At 38.1% G+C, this 16,563-nt stretch overlaps 1 protein-coding gene across 1 annotated transcript in view; it reads right to left on the bottom strand.

Annotated features, from left to right (window-relative positions):
• Positions 1-16,563, bottom strand: part of LOC136414629 (uncharacterized) — a 250,284-nt gene that overhangs the window by 177,268 nt on the left and 56,453 nt on the right. The gene's annotated exons all lie outside the window — the stretch shown is intronic.

The raw sequence follows: 16,563 nt of genomic DNA, 5'->3' as shown, positions 1-16,563 counted from the left end.
AATACATTAGGTGCCTTCACATCGAATGGAATTCTTGATTATATGGCGAATAAAGTGTGCGGCTGCCCAATTATCGACCAGAAAAAAATCGATTGACTAGGCCTGGAGCTGGTGGAATTCGGCCCAACTTGATACAAATAGTGTCTCTGATACTGTGCATACACTGATAAATTCTGATCGTCCCATGGTCAGTCTAAAGGTGACTTCCCTCTTGCGATATTGCCCAAAAATCTATTGGCCGGGTCTCTAGAGTGAATCCGACTGAATCTGCCACAAATAACACCTCTGATACTACCGTGAAGGTCTAAACTTCCCTTGTGCATTCTAAATGATTCACGACCGGGTATTTAGAGTGACTGGAATTCAATCCACCCGTGTTTCTAGAACGTTCCATTTACTCTCCTTGCCGTCTCGGCAGCCACCCTGTATACTCGTCCTAAACAGAGACATTAAAGAACTCTAGATTGGCCATTAAGTTGGCGGCAACAACCCCTAAACTTCCTCTTCCTCTCGCAAAACGCGACTTAAAAAATCCAGTCATGACGTATCAACAATTCCCACCCAACTGGGGAGGATATCTCTCTGAGGATGTCAGAATCATTTATTAATTTCTACTTTCTACCATAGTTTAAGGGGGTGGTTCGCACATGCGTCTAGACCATTAATAAATCTCTGGCCATAAAACAACGTTTCCTCCCCCCATTAAAAAAACAACAAAACGGTCACCCTCTCTCACGCCCGGAGCTTAATGACCCGGCCACGTGACCGGCGACTTTCGATTGTTTCCGATTGACCGGATCCGGAAAAAGAAGCGAGCGGGACTAATCTGGACCGTGGGCCGAGGCCATAAAATCCGCAGGGATTTGCATAATTGTCGTAAACATCTGAGAAAACGCGCCCTTAATGGGTGACAATTAATTTTTTATTGCCAAAGAGAAAATATTGTGCCTGGAGGCACACATGGGGACTGATGCGGCTCATGGCAAATGAACCGGAAAACTTAGGAATATTGACAGTTTTTCACGACCTGAAGCCTGTGGAAGATCGATCACCGATCAGTTCTTTGTTAAGCCGGCAATGGCATAAGTTGACAGAGGCGGCTCATAAGTTAAAAAAAAGCGAAGTAAATGAGGCTGAACTTAAAATTCTTGAATCATCTCATCGCATTAAGGGTACTTACATGAGACGAGTAACTGCGCTGTCTTGGTTGCAGTGGTACCGCCACGACAAATGAGGCGGCCATTACTGGCGGCAGGACACCGCAGAGAGGCCTGTGATAAATCCGGACTTACGTCCTCCAGATCGCCTCATCATCCTAATTGGATTATTTTCGTAGTTTTCTGTCTGTTTTGCCACTTTCCGCCCGGTGCTTCGAAGCCCATTAAGCACCAATTAGACCAAAATTGACCGATTCGTCAGTTGTGTTTCAAAGATCCGGAAAAGGGTTTGAAATTCGAAGTGGTGGGAACTTCAAAAGTTTGGGAAATATTTGAAAGCGATATCGAATACGAAAACTCCCCTTAGCAGGTACTGCTCCCGTTACAAATTGCGTTGGTACCGGGAGCTGAGCACGGTGACAAATGGCACCTCACTCAAATGGCCGCTGGACGCCGCTTTGAATCGTGCTTCAGATCCGAAGGGCCGCATTCCGCCTTGTTTAAGTAATTTATTCAGTTTAATTTACTTTAAAAGTGTCTTTAACCGCCACTTAAAGCGAATGAGAGTGGATCAAAAATATCCTGAAAATTGTCGAAAGAATGTAATGGTGAATGGTCACTTTTAGATACATTTTCGTCCTCACCGAAGCTCATTTCTAAGAACAGAAAAATGCTATATCCCTGAGTAGGAAAAAAACCGATAGACGGGCATTATACTCGTCTCATTGCGAGTGCAAAAAGCCCACGTTTACATTTCACATGACATTACCCACGAAAGATTACTTAACGCGCACAGACACACATACGTCCTCCAAAGGGCGCCGCCATCTCACTCAAGGGTGCTCCACATCCTGAAGGAGCCCATCTGACTTGCAGATGAGCCGCAAGGCTGATTCACACATTTTGGATCTTCCGCCCCATTGAGTCCGCGATACGTGGGGGGACGCGGATGCTGAGCCAGGCTGAGCATCTCGACGCCGTCAGGGGCGCCGAAACGTTTGATTCAATTTCGGACCAGGCCTCGAAACTGTGAAATTAAAAATAACCCATGGTAATGGGGCTTTTGTGATACCCAACGGGAAACCGTTCGTATATGTGTTTTGAGGCAGTTTAGGAATGCGTGTCGATTAATCTCCGTCTAGTTGACTCAGATCGGGCCAGGCGGGGGGCCGTTTCTTAAAAACTGATATTAATAGGATTATTCTTACGCTATTCTTTTTAATAACTTTTCTAGGAATTCTTCTGCAAGACTTTAATGATCCAACGTCACGTCAATACTGATGCTGAGTGTGATTGGCAGCGACACGGGGCCACTGTTTGCAGTAGGTTTCCGGGTGAATACACATCGAAAGTCACGTGTCGCACCCTTTAATTCTTACGTCATTAATTGCTATTTGGACCTGTCAATACGCGTTTCCAGTAGTACAAAGGGGCATTGTTGTCTGCTCATTTGCGCCCTCTCACTTAATGTCAAGAACGGAGCTTATTAAGGATGAGGTATTAAAGGATATCAAAGACTATCAGGCAAATTAATATAACAGCTTTCAAGTCCAGGTAAAATATTGACACGAGGAAAAACACACTAAATAATTCAACAGGCCTTTTGGAGGTTCTAAATCATTTTCGAGTTGTTTCCCATTGTACTCTCTTCCAGCGTGAGATAATAAATGCGATATTAATTCCGGAACGTTTCACGGCTGTTAAGATGGGGTTTGCTGCTGGGCAAGTATACGTTCCTGATTTCATTAACACATTTTATATATAGTTAATTCAATAGGGGCATGAAATGAAATCACGTTTTGGCCCAAATTCTGAAAACTTGTGAATGTAACTATGAAACTTTAGATAGGTGCGCATACATGTTGACGTAACTCGGCGAAAGTGCAATTTTGCAATCAAGCAAATCGATTAAACGAAATCAGGGTCAAGCCATAGGAAGACTGCATGAAATAAAAAATAAGTAAAAAAATCGTCACTGGTTTTTTATTCTTTAATTGAAAATTCCTAGCCACTGTAAAGAATGGGGAACGTCATTGTACTTCATTGGATTTGAAAACCCAACAAATTTAATAAATAATCTTTAACTTATAGAAATGTTTAAAGTTTAGGAATCAGGGACGTACAGTCAGTGGATTAATTACGGAAATAGTGCTACTTACGCCATAGTTTTTAGAGGATTTGAAAGCGCAATAAATTGCCAAAAAGTCATAGACCCAAATGTGGATGAGAAGAAATCAGGTTTGTACCAATAGATATTAATGAGAGTAAAAAAGCAAATAGATAAATCGTTCTCTATGTCTCAATTGATTTAAAATTGCTTCCAGCTTTTGCAAGGCTGCGCTACTGTCTTTCAATCAAATAAATTGAATTATTGGCGAAGTTTGGGAAATCACAGAGTTGAAAATAGACTAGAAAATATATAAGTTGTAAAGTTGTACGTGGAAATGCTAATGAATTGGAAAATTTAGAGAAAATCCATGATTGATTCTCTATTATTTATAACTTTAAAATATACAGGGCGTAACATATTATCATGGAGATGTTTTAGAGAGCGATGGTATTCTGGAAAATAATTTAGAAAAATGCTAACAGACACATGGTCAAAAATACGTCATTTTCGATATACAAAGTGGTAAAGTTTTACATTTTTCCCCATATTTTGCGTTTTTCTCACATATGGGTTGAGTTCAATTTTAAAATTTGGCACGACTATTTTCTTTAAGATCTTCTACAATAAAATGTCAAAATCATCGGTAGCCATGTACAGGGTGTTATGTTTTTTTGGGTAATATACCCTTTTATATTTCGTTTTTTTTGGAATGTATGAATTCCGATGTGAAATTTAAATTCCTTCTTAAATTTTTTTATCTTTTTGATCTTTTGCAATATTTTTGTACCTTTTATCTTTTTTGTAGAATTTGCAAAAATATCTATCGATGCAAATTAAGAATGTAAAGGCAGTAAGAAAAAATGGTCATCTTGTTCAGTTATCAACTATCTGAAGCGATTCGTAAAATTTAAGCAAATTTTTTAAAATAAAAATAAATCTGAATGAAAACTAAATTATAAAAATTGTTGAAAATATGCTACCCTATGTATATAAAATGGTGTGTTTTTGACAGTAGGTGTATTAACTTTTTTAATTATTTTGCAAAGTACTATTACCCCCCTGAAATATCTCCATGATAATATGCTACACCCTGTATATTTTCGAAAACTGAGGACAAATAGAAACGAGTTACGCCACTGTTCCTCTGTGGCTTTGAAAACTTCAAGAATTTTTTTTCTTCAAGACCATATATTGGAGGCAAATTAGAGAAAATCAGTAGCATACCACCAGGGGATTAAAAAACGTTCTGCCCTTTCTGTGAAACCAGCAGTCCTATTGGTGTCCCCCGATGGACTTCGACGGAGTAGAACGAAGCTATGAGTGTTATGCGACCTTGCAGTGAGCAACATTGCGATTCTTCACAGAATCACCATCATTATTTTGATTTGGTCAAGGTTCCTTCTCTTGCAATTTCTAAGATCATTAACTTGTTATGCGATCGAAGCAAATTAAAAAGTCCAACTCCGTGATGGAAAGATCGCCAATTTACGTTAAATAACAAATTAATAATTTATAGGCAATAAATCACGATTATTGCTTTAATCGGCGACAGTATTTTAACGTCAATGTGCTCAAGTGGATTATTCATAAGCCTGACGGAAATCGGCTACAATTCTACAGAGTTTTCGCCTCGAGTTACCTGAACAAGCCTGGAATTATTTAAAGTCGTGTTATACAAATGTACCCTGTCGAAACAGGGCTTTGTTAAAAGTTCCGCATCATCCCCTGGACATTTGTTCACCTGAGATTACACACAAAGATTACCGCGTGAAACTCAGGGAATTTTTGCATCGGAGCCATATCACGCACCTTCTGAGCATGGGAATGGGATCGGAGAGCGAAGCCCAAAAACTCTCCTAAAGTGCCCGTCATCATCTCTAATGTTTTAAAACCGCCCTTTCCACCTTTATTTGTCCACCCGCAATTTGTCATGGGACCTGAAACATGTCGTCGTGTGAACAAGATCTTCCTTAGATAAACGCAAGTGCAAAAGCCGGGCTTGATGTCCGTTATAGATAGTTTTGGTAGAGGGTAAAACACACGTGCTAAAGAGGCGGAGGACATAAATTAGAGGCGCCCCTAAAACTAATGTTTATTGTTAAAAACCCGATTTCTGCGTAAAGATATGGTAAAATTCGGTAGCGGCAAGACAATGGCCGCATTGAATTCGTCGAATTTAAAACAGATTTCCTGTCCATAAATTTCGGGGGAAATTTGAAATTGAAATCTACTTAGAAGTTTCCTTGACACGACTCCAATTACTCATCCGTCCGAAACTAATAGCGGCCGTTCCCGATTCGGACACCAATGAAAAACTGGGTGACAGACAGACTGAGACCATACTTACCATAAGCCATAAATAATTTATCGGGTTCGAAAAGTTATTATTTCTCGACCTCATTGGGCGGCCGTCTGCTGATTTTATAAAGCGGGAATTAAAAAATCGATTGTTATCTTTGTGACACCCTGTGTTGTGTTGTCGTCATGCTAATCAGCGAGGGACAATGCGACGGCTCTAATTCGTTGACATCCCGATTTGAATACCGCTTATTTATAGCTGAGATTATCTGTGTGAAACTAGAGTATGAAATATGTATAGGGACTAAAGCGAGAGAGAATAGAGCGGTGGTCACGATTGGTCGAAGACGTGAGCTTCGAGAAACGTGCTGCGACCAACCAACAGCGTGGATGACCGAAGATATTACTATCTTCTTCGGGATATAAACAATCGAGGACGAAAAGGATTTAGGTTCGAGTTGGAAAGTGGTTATCCGTCAGTTAACTAACCTTTAAGAAATTAACAGATTTTTTTCCTCATAAGCGGGGTGGCCCATGGTGCTGCACACGAGGGAGCAGGGCTGACGTGGTTTGCATGTCGCTGAGCGGTGCTTACCCCTGGATCCGCCACTGAGCAGACGTTTGTGTTTTTGCCTGCGATTTCCCCCAAAATTTCAAAGAAATTGATAGTAACCTAACAACATACCGTATGCCGGCTACCGAGACCAATAGGGAAAAAAGTCTTGTTCTTTATTTTGTGAAAAAATGTGCTCTTCATGACAGTTTTTGCTTGTTCCAAAACAGCTGAATTAGTTCTCACCGTTTCAATTTTCCTTATCAGTACAAAGAAGTATCGAAAAATATAATTCAATATTTTTCTCAAAAATTTTCCAAAATAGTACCAAAAATTAATTATCGTTTTCATGGCAATCGCAATCAAGATCTTTGTTTATTAAGTGTTTATTACGACAATTAAAAAAAAAGAGGAAACTGCAAATGAAAATTTCAGTTCATCCGCTCACCACCTCTTTAAACGTACAGCTCAAGTCTTTGACGCAGTGCACTATAGCTTCTTTGGATCTTTTCAAAAGGTTACAGCACCTCTCACCCTCCCCTTCCAAATCTTCTGCGTTTGAAGGAAAACGATTCGCATAAACTATTTGTCAATTAAACAATTTTAAAGGGGGCCGTTAAATAATTAAACGGCCCCAAATGTAAAAATCTGCCATAGTCAAATCAGGGCTGCTCGATGGCCATAAAACAGAACCACAATCGACCAATTCAGTTCTACGCAAATTGTTGACTTAACCATGTCATAACAACTCGTGCATAATCGGCAGTAAAATTCGCGTGATAATTAATCGGTAGACGGTATAATCTTTCGTTTAGAGAAGGTTGTAACATATTTAAATACGTGTGCTGATTAACTGAATTAAAAAAAAAAAAATGGTTCAATTATATCGTGGTAAGAAATTTTACACTGTACATTCACTGTAGCCGAATATTACCCATTACGAGCGATTCGGAAATAGGGATTGTGATGACTCCACTACCTTCCATGACGAGATGAAACAGTATCATTGGTAGAAAACGTGGCTTCATTAAAGAATACAGTGTCCCGACGAAAGTAGTAGTTATCCAAGATTTGAATGTCCATCCACAGGAAGAAATTAATATGTTTTGTTTGATCTTCTGGCTCTAAAGCGCGATTAAAAATTTATTTGAAAAGATTAATTTTTAATTGTTGAACCGAGATCATTACAATAAGAGTCGCAGCATCATCTTTAATTTCAGCTCTCTTAATTTCCTTTACATCTCTTATAGAGCCAGTAGTTAAGAATTTCTTGATCACTTTTTGTGTGCCACATTTTGAGGAGGATTTTACGAAAATGTTTGATTAAATTCTTGGATAATTCGACGAATTGCCCCATCACTTTTGCCATAGCACTGTATCAGGTCTTTAGACAGCATTGCCATTTAATTTAAGTCTTATTTACGATTACTATGAAAATGATAATACATTTTTGGGACTTAAAAAAATTTCAAATACATCAAAAAAACAAAAAAATTAAAAACCTTTTTTTGATACTTGTTTGTAGTGAAAAGGAAAACTGAAACAATAAGAACTGATTTAACCCTTTTAGAACAAGCAAAAATAATACAATTTTCTCGTAAAATGAAAAATAAGAAACTTTCTCCTTTCGGTAACCCCATCCGGGGACATACTGTACATGAAAATCAATGGGTCTTTCTAAACACGACGTTGATCATGGACTCTTTAAGTTGATTTCAGCCAATTTAAAAAGAAAGGAACACTTATGAGTGCATTAACTGCTTATAAACATAAATTAAAGTCAGTGGCGTAGTTTACGGCGAGGAGTTTGTTACACAAGTTCAAGGAGTTCAAAATTTAATATTTCCAAAAGCCGAAGAGCATACACCTTTATATTTTCAATCGGAGTTTTTTCGAAAATTTCAGGTATTTTGTTGGGTTTTTTTTTTAATTAGTGAGAAGTATTTCTCTAAAAATATAAGAAAATTGCTGCTCTTTAGATTTAAAAAAAACACTTACAGTTAATGAAGGACGCAGTGTCGTACCGCGGTCGGGCTAAGAGAGATCGCTAAGGGATTTGAACATTAAATCGTAAAATTGCTCGAAATAATCTGACTATTCATCACATTTGCTTGGAAAAATCTTAAAATATGCCTAGTTAATCCTCGGGAAGTTGGGTTCTGTCACTGAGCAGCCTTGACTGGGTAAATTCATGAGATTTACCAAGTGTTGTCTATAGCTTCATTAAGGGAAGAACAGTGGCGAGGTAAAAAGAAGATTTTTTTTTTGGGAAAAATTGGCGACAATTTGCAATAATAATCGATAATTGAGCCTTCAAATCTAGGTACGAATTCGGTAATTTTCGAAAGCGGGTTTGGCTTATTCAAACAACGTTTTCGAAGAACTAACCATTCTTCATCTCACCTCGCAGTCGGACATCTGAAGTGAAATCATGCATATTAAATCGTGGTGTTGATGTTTTTAAGGGCTGTTACCAGGCAGGTAGTCGAACAATTCCCAAAAACCACAAACGATAGCAGCGATAATTGCGGTGGTAAATGCAAATTAACGGGCTTCCTGAGGTGGCACTAGAACGGGAAGCCACCGAATTTACAACCGATAACGATCTTACGCATACGATTATGCCTAAAGTCGAATTTTGATTAAAACAATGCAGTTGTCAATCCTCATGGTTTACTATGTGAATATTCGAATTCCCATAGATCGTCCACGTAACGGGACACCGTGCTCGTCATAAATTGTCGTAAGTGCCAAAGCTTAGTTCGGCGGCTTTTCTAGCCCCCCCAGGGGCCGGAGCCCCACGACGATATGCCTCATAAACAATTTCGTAAACACCAGATCGGCAGTTCTTTGATACTCGGATATTGTTTTTTGGGATCCCACACTCGAATCTTTCTCGGTCATATTCGAGGTTTTATCGTCTTTTTTGTATTTGGAACCTTTCTAACCCATTAAGCGTTATTGGATTTCGGTTTTATTGCGTTCTAGGGCACTCGCTCCCCCCTGCCGAGGCCCATAATTGCCAGGTGGACCCCGGGGGGCGGCACCCTGTACAGGTGTAATGGATTTCCTATTTGGAAACGCCAAAAAACCGATCCGTATCTACGAGCATTAATAAAGCTGTACAGATTGTGTAAGTACTGGGCACATTATGGCCTGTCACGGTACTAATATCAATGGGTTTGATTGATACAATTCGACCGGCGCTTCTACTAATCATTCTTGGTGAGTTACATGATGGTACTTAGCTCTATTTAGCTATTTACACAAAGCTTAAAAGGTAAGCGCCATTACTCCTCTATGGTCTTAAATGTAATTTCGGAGAAGGTCTATATAGGAGAAAAACAATTTTCTGCTGAGGAGATTGATGGTACCGTGGGTTTATTGACAGCTCGGACGCGTATACCATTACACCCGGTTGATTTATGTTAATGCATTTGCTCCACGTTATTACGAACCATTTATGTCCCTCGTATAGTTGTGGAACCCAGCATATTTCAATTAAGTACTCTTATTTGTTTATGGGAAATTTTGCTTTTTTTTCCCCGCCCTGTTCTGGTACTGTTACGGTAAACTAGGCCAAGGAAGTGCGTATTCCTAGTGGTGGGTTCCTTGTTTTTCCAGAAACTTACAGAAAAATCCTGCTTTCCCTAAAGGGTTCCAAAAGAGACTTAATGTTATAAAACAGTTTCCCCCTCATAACTGGAGTTTTTGAGGAATTTATAGCTACGTATAGAAAAACAATCTACGCCACTGACTTTCATGTTTTCTGCGTATTCGTCAAGTTTACCTGAAATTTTTGGTAACTCCGGTTAAGACCAGAGGCGTACGCTCTTCGGGGTTCAGATGTACTAAATATACATAGAGACCGAAACGTCCGAGGAGTGGCAGAAATCAAGGAAAGGGCTTTCTAGAACGTAAGATGATCCACTACCTTATCTCAAAAACAGTAAAGTTTTTAAAAAGAAATTTACTATAAAAATTATTTAGTTTTTCATGGATTTTTGTTTTTAAATATTTTTGAAGTTACAGAATGGTCTAAAAAGCCTTCGAGTGCCAATAATACACTTTTTAAAATGGAATCCCCTATATTTTGTTCCGGATACTAATTCTGCTTGTAACTATAAGTATTTTTTTTATTATAAAATATGAAACAGCAGTTTTTAAGTTAATTGAATTTAAAGTAAAGATCGAACAAAAAATAAGCTTTTTAAAATTCTCCATAAATTTACATAGTATTAATTGAATCGTTTGAAAATTTGTCCAGTTAAAAGCAAAGGGTCGTTCTGCTAGAGTATATTTATAAATTTCGAAAAATTTTATATAGGGCGTGGAAAAAAATATCCAAATTTTTTGCATTTCGAGTGCCTCAAACTCGATTTTTTTTAATACGACATCCTGTATATTTTTTTGAAAATTAATTTTTCTTTTAATTCACTTTCAAATGATATATACATATATGTTATGTATCTAAACTGAAGAGGTCTTACATGTTTAATTGATTAAGGGGTATTAAGGTCGACAAGAAAACTAAAGGTAATACAAACTTCAAGCATTGCAAATAGAGGTAGCGATATGGAAACTTTGTTATAATAAGCTTTAATTTTAGTTGAGAATAATATGTATGTGTTAGGTTTTTATAATTGTAAGTTAATTTAATGACAAATATGTAATTAGTAATTTAAGTAGCTAGCACTTAAGGATATAAAATCTTTTAATTTTAGATATATAATATACGTTTATTATTTGAAAATGAATTAAAAAAGGATTCATTAAAAAAAAAATCGAGCTTGAGACATTCAAAATGTGAAAAGTTTGGATGTTTTTTACATATATAATATTATGCGAAAATTAAAAATATACTCTGGCAGAACGACCCTTTGCTTTTAACTGGAGAAGTTTTCAAACAATTTAAATAATACTATGTAAATTCATTGAGAATTGTAAAGTTAATTTTTTCTTCATCTTCATTTTAAATTGAATTAACTAAAAAACTGCAAAACATTTTTCAAATTTTGTAATAAAAAAAATACTTATAGATGCAAGCAGAATTAAGGTCCGTAACAAAATATAGAGTATATCATCTAAAAAATATATTTTATCCAGCCACGGTTTTCTGGACCATCCTGCAATTTCGGAAACATTAAAAAATAAAAATTCATGAAAAACCGAATAACTTTTATATTAAACTTTTTTCTAAATTTTACGGTTTTTAAAATAACATAGCGACCATCTGCCCATTCCAATACCTCACTTATAGCAGATTGCCTCAACTTTGCGTCTTTGGGTACGCAAATTTTCCTACTCATAACTAAACGTTACATAAGCTGCAAGATTTTAGCTTATTTCAGGTTAAACACCATTTTGGCCCCAAGGGGAAGAAACGCCAATAACCAAACTTGGTCTAAGATCACATGCCGTGACAGAGAGATATTAAGCCTCTTTTGATGGTCGCTAATTTAGAGCCCCATCAAGTACGACATCGTCTATTATCCAGCATCCGAAGTTTTTCGGGGCCAGAGCTGTATTCAGCTGATGCAATACTTAAATTGTCATCAATGCTGTCAGACGTGGCTGGTCTAAAGTCGGCTCTGGCAGGGGCCACTTAATAGCTAAGTATATGGGTCAAGTCCGAAAATACTTCGCTAGCATGCAAATGGGCAAAATATGGGTTCGAACCGGTAATGTCGATGGTACGGTAGTCACGACATGGGCAAATTAATTATTAGGCTAAATATTGGTAATACTCGGGCCTACATAGGAATTCTCTGAATTTAACACTTTCGCATGTTTCTTCGGATTTTTTAACTTCATTTGGCTCGAGATCCCAGCGATTTCTTAGAGCTCGGAATTAATGTCCGACAAATGGACGGCTGTTATAAAAATGGTTTTATCCGCCGAAGAATTGAAAGGCCGGGGTGATAGAGCCGATTTCGGGATCGGACCTATCTGGCCAGCATCAGGGACATATACGTCTGATTAATGTTCGAAGAATCAAAAGAGCAGGTAAGAGGCGGTCGTGGAAAAGTGACCGCGCGAGCACCGCCATAAATCAAACAAAAAACTGAAACTTTTCGGAATTTATGGCCCCACTTGACGGGTCCTCCACCCCCGATTCAGTCAGGTGTGCCTTTACAATAATATGACAGACGTGGAGCGTCCTTAAAGCTGCATTCTTTCTTTTAGACACTTTGAGAACAAGCCCAATGGCTTCAATCCTCGCAAAATGTCTCGGGAAACAAATTAAAAAGAGTTCCAACACCGAACAAGTCTCGTAATAAAATAAATGTGATGGAAACTCTCTTCCATTTTTATGTCGTCTAGTGGAGAGCACACTCCATTAAGCAGTGCCCCTGAGAGCGTAAAAGTTTTGTCAGGCTTTCGCTTTAATTTGATTAAGGTTTTTTGGACAGTTGCGGTTTAGGGTCGCTAATTTTATATGGGGAAACTTCTAATTCAGTTAAGTGCATTAGATCGCATTAAAACTATCGAGGGAGTATGCAAAAATATGGAGGAAGTTTGATGCAGTTCACACCTCTGGAGCAGTCAAATGCCAATCATTTTAGTATGGAAATTTAAATCAAACTCTCACTAAACGCGATGTTTGCGAAGCTCTTCTGGGCCATTGAGGGTCAACTTGGCAAAAGTCAAAATTAGGAGATTTTTAGATCTGACTTACTTACGGACAAGCAAAAATACGGAAGAAATCACGGCTATATAAAAGGAGCTGAAACAGATTTCATAAGTTCAGGAAAAATTGCGTAAATCTCTGGGATTCATAAGGAGAATTAATCATCTTCAAAACATACTTTTCCGCACAGAACTCCTTCCTGAAGCCACAATTTCAAGCTCAAGAAGTTCAGGTGCTGGGCTTGAGGAGAAACTTACTCAAAAGTTCAGGTTAGTTCAAGTTAGGTGATATAGCCATATATCTCGGAATTGGTGACCTACCCTCCACCAACGCCTTGCGGGCGCCCGGGTGAAAACGGGGTTGAAGGGAGGACTGGATTTTAGAGGGTATTGCACAAAATCTGGCCACATCTCATGAGACCAACCATGACCTAGAATACGTATGTAAATATTTTGTCTCTTTACATCTTTATAGAAAAAGGTTAGTTAAGGTTAGTCCAGGTCAAGTCAGGTTAGAAGATATAGCCATAAACCTTGAAATTAGAAACTCATCCTTCACCAGATTTAATGCCTTGCAGCGGGCCTGGGTGAGCAGAAGGGGTTTTGTAGTAGGTATTGCCCATGTGTGCCAAAGGTTAGTTCAAGTGAAAAAACTTATAAGAATTCATTATAAATTTGCTAAGAAAGAGGAGCTCTCAAAATTTTTAGTAAATTCTATAATGCTTTGATTTACAAAGAATTTAAAAATTTACCTAAAAGGAAGGAATTGAATTGATTTTTCACAAAAGAAAACATTTTCTTAAGGAACTTGTATTAAAATTTTAACCTGATCTGTAAGTTTGGACAAAAAACGGGTATCAATTAGCACAAGATCTTTTTAACATCATTAAGAAGGTAGAAGCATTAAAAATCATGAATTCTCTGCAAATCTAAGATTTATAGTAGTATTTTTAATAGCATTGAAGGCAGACTATAAATTTTCAAATTGCGTACAAGAAATTCCACTTTTTCCAATTATTGGTTTTATAAAATAAAATTTAGAATCAAGGTTTGTTGGATTCTAAAAGCGTATGATTGGATATGCTCAGAATATGTCGATAGGATTTCCCCCAGATTTCATGAAAGTTCAGGTAAAACATAACATCCGTCCATTTCAGGCCACATCTTGCAAGTACCTGTTTTGCCACACAAGCCTGAAGAAGCCAACTAGTGGAAATACTTGTCACCAGGTTTTCCAATATTCTCTTTCCTTTCTAGTTGATCGCTCATGAAATTTGGCGGAAATACCGTCAAAACTTTGGAATTATATCTAATTATCCACCCAAACACTTGCTTGCTTGACACTTCCCACGGCTAGTTAACCGTAGCAAATGTCCGGCGCAAGGGACACCTACTGCGTGGATTTCGATCAATTTTCAGCGTATGGAGACATTGAAAATGAATCTATAAAATATTAGTGTTGGGGCTTTCTGTTTTCGTTTCTTTTTTCCGCCCTTTCCAGGCTACGTGTCCTTCCATGCCTATGTTGTCGGACATAGATTGTACACTAATTTGTACACGTACGTGCCTGATGAAACATCAGTAAGTGGAAACATGTGTAGTGGAAAAAAAATTAGAAAAATGTTTAAAAATATGAAAAAAGCTTCAAGAAGAATTGCAAGGTGCAGAAATGAAAAGGAAGAGGAAGTTGAAGGAAACTGAAGAGGAAGAAAATTAATGCTCGAAAGAAGACACATCAGGAAGGTACAAACTAAAAACAATGTCTAGAAAATTGATAGTTCAAAATAAGAAAAATAAAGAAAAATCGAGATGATTCAGTAGCAGGAAGTCAAGACTGACGATGAGACTAGGAAGAGAGAAAACATGCCGTAAGATAAAGTTTATAGAGAAGTATAAAATATATAAATGGCAATAAAAATGTGGGGATTGGATAGGAAGATAATAGTGGGAGTCTCCAGAAATGAATTTTCTTAACATAAATTTAACCTACAAAAAATATCACCTTGAAAATGAACAATTTTAGTCACAACAGCGGAATTGAGATGGATAATAAATGCGAAAATTATGGATAACAATTTCGTACTAATATACTCCACTGGAAGGAAAATTAAGTAGGTATTGAAAATGGGGAAATTACATTGATGAATCGACGAAAACAACAGCTTTTGCCCTATTCTTCTAGAACACTTATGGAGTAATAATAATGGGCCAGCTAGGTCGCTGCTGATAGACGCCTCATTAAATTCAACTCCTGTCCATTTTCGATTTAAAGAATATCATGTCGAATCAAGACGACGGATCAGTCTATTGTTTCGTAAAGAATGGTAGGCAAAAACTATAGCAGAAATACTTTCGAGTGGGCAAAAAGTCCCTAATAAGGCATTCGGATGGCAGGCCAAAAAAAAGATTGCGCGCACGTGTTCAAATCTGTTGATTGTGTTTGGGAGCGTACGTTCGTCTCGTTTATTTTGGGCATCATCAGGACGTGAGACATTTTCGGAGCTATAAAATATCAAAAATTCTAATTTGCAATCATAAAATACCAACAAATTTACACCTAAAAACACGCGCGAATGTTAAAAAATGTTTTGAAAACTGTGAGAAAATGGAGAACCCTGAGACACGCCGCTGATTTTGATCTTGTTACAAATTTCAAAGTTAGTTCCAAAATTGCAATTAATGCGCCCACAATCAGGGACGTACGGGTGGGAATTTTTAAATAGACAAAACGATAGTGAACTGCCTCATGCGAAACAGTGGTTTTGCTCTAAAGGTGACCAAATTTGTTACAAAATTGCCGAAAATTTGCCGGGAATCATGGAATAAGAATTTCAAATTTTTTATTCGAAAATCGCCCAATTGCTGAATTGGGCCAAATCAATCAAAAAATTGTTTTCAAAAATTAAAACTTGCGAAAATGACTTTGTCCAACCACCGGCTTGTGAATGGCAAAACATGCGCCGCCAATGATTTTGTAGTCTATGAACGCTTAGGAAGTCTGAGATATAGAATCTAAAATCTTCCAGTTAAATTCGGGCAATCCAGTCACGTAGGGAATAAGATCTTGCAAAGGGTGGAACGACACTGAATGAGCTTTGATTTCCAATTCTTTATAGGTCTTAGAGACCTGTTGCGCCACTGACTTGGCACTTTTTGGACAAAATTATTCGTCAAAATTCTCACAAACTACAAACGTAGAGGGGGCTTTTTGAAGGGCGCAAAAATGTCTGGGAGGTCTTGAGCTGCGCCACTAATTTTCCCCTTGTTACAGATCTCTCATAGAGCCCCAAAATTTTCAATTAAAAACGCACATATCGGAGATGTACTGGCGGGGGTTTTTAAACGAACGAAACAATGGTGAACTAATACAATTCCGTTCCATGGACAAATCCAAAATTACTTATATGTATTAAAATTCCTCGTGCAAACCATACTTTCCTGCCCATACTCTCGATATCGCCGTAACGAGGTGTCTCCAAACATCAAAGCTTTGCGTCCCGGACAAAACCGGCGTCGTCGTCTCCAGTCACATGACGGCGTCGTCTCCTGCTATTGGCCACCTCGGATCCTGCGACCGACCTTCCTGCCGCGGCCATTAAACGTACCTACAGGCAGCAGGACCAATCGCGAATCGAAAATCCCGGCATTGGACGACCAGGTAGCACGTTTGCTGAATGTCAACGAGGCCCGTGTCATTGTTGTCCAGTTTTCGATTTTTGATTTTATTGACAAGTCTTCTGCTCAGTCCTGCGATGGTCAAGCGGGAATTTTTTCCGTCCATAAATAAATCATGCGAACTTTTTCGCTAAAGTGGA

The sequence above is a fragment of the Euwallacea similis genome, chromosome 18, assembly GCF_039881205.1.
Source record: "Euwallacea similis isolate ESF13 chromosome 18, ESF131.1, whole genome shotgun sequence".
Taxonomy (NCBI): Eukaryota; Metazoa; Arthropoda; class Insecta; order Coleoptera; family Curculionidae; genus Euwallacea; species Euwallacea similis.
Note: the sequence above shows the minus strand (reverse complement) of the source record. Positions and strands in the feature narration are given on the sequence as shown.